Raw genomic sequence first — 4,421 nt, forward strand, 5'->3', positions numbered from 1 at the left:
AATGTATTGAGAAAGGTTAAGGGAACCTAAGTAATAAGATCCCGGGTATGATCCTTCAAACGATAAACGAAAACGAAAGTTAAGCGAACCGTATAACAGATCAGAGGTCATTAGGCAAACAATTAGGAAGTTAATCAAAGGGATTAGAGAAGATGATGTCACCCAACCAATGAGAAGGGGACAAGGAGGGGAGGATGACATCATGAGGATGACACAAGCATGACATGGGAAGGAAGGAGGTGTGGTTGAATGAGAACCACATAAATTCAAGGGCAACAAGGTAATTGACTAAATCAAACACAAAAACAAATCAACCAAGCCAAGCAAAATCATTTTTCATCAAAATCAAAAAGAAACCAAGGCTTGTTCTTGAGAGCTCTCGGCTTTTTTACTATTCAAAAGGCAAGAAATTTCAAAAATTCAAGATCCAAGCTTCCTAAATTGGTGAGTTAATTCCCTAATCATCTTCATGCTTAGTTAGGGCTATATCATGAGTTTAAGCCATCAATTCCTTCTCCATATTCTTCATTTAATCAAAGAAGAAGACTATGAATAGTGTTTTCAAGTTTTTAACTTGAAATTTTTCTTGTTTTCCTTGAAGATCCAAGCATTCCTAAGACTTCTCAAAGCTTCTTAAGGCTTTCTAGCTCCTCCCACCACTTCAAGGAAGGTATATCATCTCCAAACCCTAGATTCCTATGTATATAAGATGATTTTGATTAGTAGGGTGATATTGTAGCTTAATGTTGGTGATTTAGAGTTTGGGATTGAATTGGTATTGAAATGGAATGGTAAATGTTGTTGTTTTGATTAAAAGAACTTAAGTATGGTTAAAGTTAAGCTTAGGCATAAGTATGAATGTTAAACTTGAATTGGTTGGGGTTGTTATGATGTGATAAGGATGGATGTTGGTTGTATGTTGGATTTGAGGTTGAATTGGGTTGGTTTTGAATGGTTTTAAATTGGGAAATCGCGTAAACATAGTCATCGTAACGTCCGATTTTCTTTAGACTGTTTTTGTGCATAACATTAGGACCCGAGAACCCCCTGATAGATTATGACCATTGCCATGTTTAGATAGCTCATGTGACGAGCTTCGTTTTGATATGTGGTTCGTTCGATTCCGATGCACGGTTTAGGAGAAACGACCGTTTCAAGTAACGGCGTTTCGCGAACGAAACTTTTCCCCTCACCTTACTTTGAAACAAAGGTTAAAGACCAAAAATGGTTAATTAATGCATGAAACATTTATGGTAAGTGTGTTAGGCAGTTGGTAAGACACTCGCGAAGGAATCGCCTTAAAACTCGTAAAGGTTAAATTATTAAAATGGTGGAGCCGAGGGTACCCGAGTGACTTAAGCGAGTCAGTAAGCGCAAAACAAGCGTTAGAGTCTAAGTTAGTTAAAGTATAGATTTACAAGTAACTTTGGTTTAATTTCAACTTACTTGTTTTTTATAGGTTACCAGACTCGTCCCGAGCCTTTTATCACCCCAAGTCGCTCAGGCAAGTTTTCTACCAGTTATAACTGTTGTTGTGATGTATATATATATTTGCATTATCTTGCGATAGATGCATGTTGGTTAATTAGCAAATGTTGCAATATATTGAAGCATGCTGCTATGGTATATATATATGCATGCCTGTTTCGTATTCTTTCCATATATATCTGTTGATTCAGTTGATAATACCTATGCTAGAGGATAGCGGTAATTTGCATATACCCTTAGTACAGGGACCCAAAGGTGAAAATATTTTCTAAAACCGGGAGTCGAGGATCCCGAGTAGATTTTGCATATATGGATATAAATATATATATATATATACTTATATATATATATATGGTCATAGTTTTCAAAACTATTAATCGAATAAGGTTTATTCGATAACTTTAACTTTATTTTATTATTGTATATTATTTCGAATATTATTCGAAGGCGTATGACTCCTTTATATTAAATGAATATTATTTTGAATATTCATTCGATGACTTATGACTCCTTTTATTTTATTATCTGAATATTATTTGAATATTCATTCGAGGGATTATGACTCAGTTTATATTATTTAATGAATATTTTTGAATATTCATTTGAGGATCTATGACTCCGATTATTTGCTGAGATTTGTTCTTTATTTTATTAAAGAATAAGGTGTAAATAATCAAACTTATTTTCGATTATTCAAATAAAGATAGTACTTTCATATAAGTATATCTTTGGTTATTTAATACTCGTTTCAAGTATAAGTTTTAAAACTTCTACTTCAATTATTTTTATAAAGATTATTCTTTATGGGAATATTATTTAAATAATAATATTCAGTCATTTTCTAAATATTCTGGGGACTGATTTACTTCATTAAATCAGCTTTACTCCAAACACTCTATAAAGTGTTTTCGAGTCTTCAAAATGATTTTTAAAAGTTAGAGCGGATCCCAAAACTCATTTTTATATTTAAGATCTTCCTTTTTAAGGGGATTTAAATACTCGCTCAAAACCTGAGGGATCCGGCTCTGTGCTGTATTTTATATTCGCAACACGGTTGCAGTTTTGGTAAATGACTTGATTACTTACCCAACGTTCGGGAAGTAAGTCCATCTATTGAGTCGGCATAAGCAACATGGGCTCAGATAATGGCAATTAACTGTAAATTTATCAAGTAATCATTTTGGGTTGTAATAACTTTTATATTGTGGATTCAAAGACTTGTACTTATTTCAATTTCATCTCTGAGACTATAACGGGTTGTGGTGTGTGTTAGTGTGAGGTCACAGCATAAGGTTATTTTTATTAATTAAGTGAAGTGATATTGTGGAAAGAAAGACCGTGACGACCCGGATCCCCGACCCCGGATCTGGGGGTGTTACAGGGCTAATCTACCACCTCAAAGGAAATGGACCAAGAATCACCCTTTTGAACTGATCATTGGTGATGCTACATCAAAAGTGCAAACTAGAAGGGCTACTCAAGATGAATGTCTGTATAGTAGCTTTCTATCACAGGAGGAACCTAAGCGAGTGGAAGAAGCTCTATTGGATCCAGATTAGATTTTAGCAATGCAAGAGGAGCTAAACCAATTTGAGAGGAATAAAGTATGGAAGCTGGTACCCAAGCCAAAGAACAAGAGTTCTATTGACACAAAATGGGTATTCAGAAACAAGATGGATGAAAATGGCATTGTCATAAGGAATAAAGCCAGATTGGTTGCTAAAGGCTATTCTCAACAAGAGGGAATAGATTTTGATGAAACATTTGCTCCAGTTGCCAGACTTGAAGCCATCAGAATCTTTCTAGCCTATGCAGCTAATGCCAATTTCAAAGTTTATCAGATGGATGTCAAGAGTGCATTTCTAAATGGGGAATTGGAGGAAGAAGTTTATGTAAGCCAACCTCCAGGTTTTGAAGATCCAAATTTTCCAGACCATGTGTATTATCTGTTGAAAGCACTCTATGGACCTAAAGCAAGCACCTAGAGCCTGGTATGAGACTTTGTCAAAGTTCCTTCTAGATAATCACTTCACAAGAGGTACTGTTGACAAAACTCTCTTCTTTAGAAATGTTAATGGCTCTAAGATACTTGTACAAATTTATGTAGATGATATTATATTTGGATCTACAGATGATAAGCTTTGTAAAAAGTTTGCTAAATTAATGCAAAGTAAATATGAAATGAGCATGATGGGAGAGCTAACTTACTTTCTTGGTTTACAAGTTAAACAAGTTAGTGGTGGAATTTTCATTAGTCAAACTAAATATATTTATGATCTTTTAAAGAAGTTTGACTTAATGGATTGTTCACCTGCAAAAACTCCCATGGCCACTGCCACTAAGCTTGAATTAAATAAGGCTGAAAAGTCTGTGGATATTACAAGTTATAGAGGCAATGGTTGGCTCACTTTTATATTTAACTGCTAGTAGACCTGATATAATGTTTTTCTACATGTCTCTGTGCTAGATTTCAAGCTGACCCTAAAGAATCTCACTTAATGGCTATTAAAAGAATTTTCAGATATCTCAAGGGGACTCCAAATCTAGGAATTTGGTACCCTAGAGAGTCTGGTTTTGATCTAATTGGCTACTCAGATGCAGATTATGCAGGTTGCAAAATAGACAAGAAAAGCACAACAGGCACCTGTCAATTTCTAGGGAACAAGCTTGTATCATGGTTCAGCAAGAAGCAGAATTTTGTTTCCACATCAACAGCTGAAGCTGAGTACATTGCTGTTGATAGTTGCTGTGCACAGATACTATGGATGAGGAATCAACTATTTGACTATGGTCTGACTGTTGACAAAATTCCAATATTCTGTGATAACACAAGTGCCATTGCCATTACTGAAAATCCAGTGCAGCACTCAAGAACCAAGCACATTGATATCAAGTACCACTTCATTAGGGAACATGTGATGAAAGGTACAGGG

The sequence above is a fragment of the Apium graveolens genome, chromosome 10, assembly GCF_009905375.1.
Source record: "Apium graveolens cultivar Ventura chromosome 10, ASM990537v1, whole genome shotgun sequence".
In the NCBI taxonomy this organism is placed as follows: Eukaryota; Viridiplantae; Streptophyta; class Magnoliopsida; order Apiales; family Apiaceae; genus Apium; species Apium graveolens.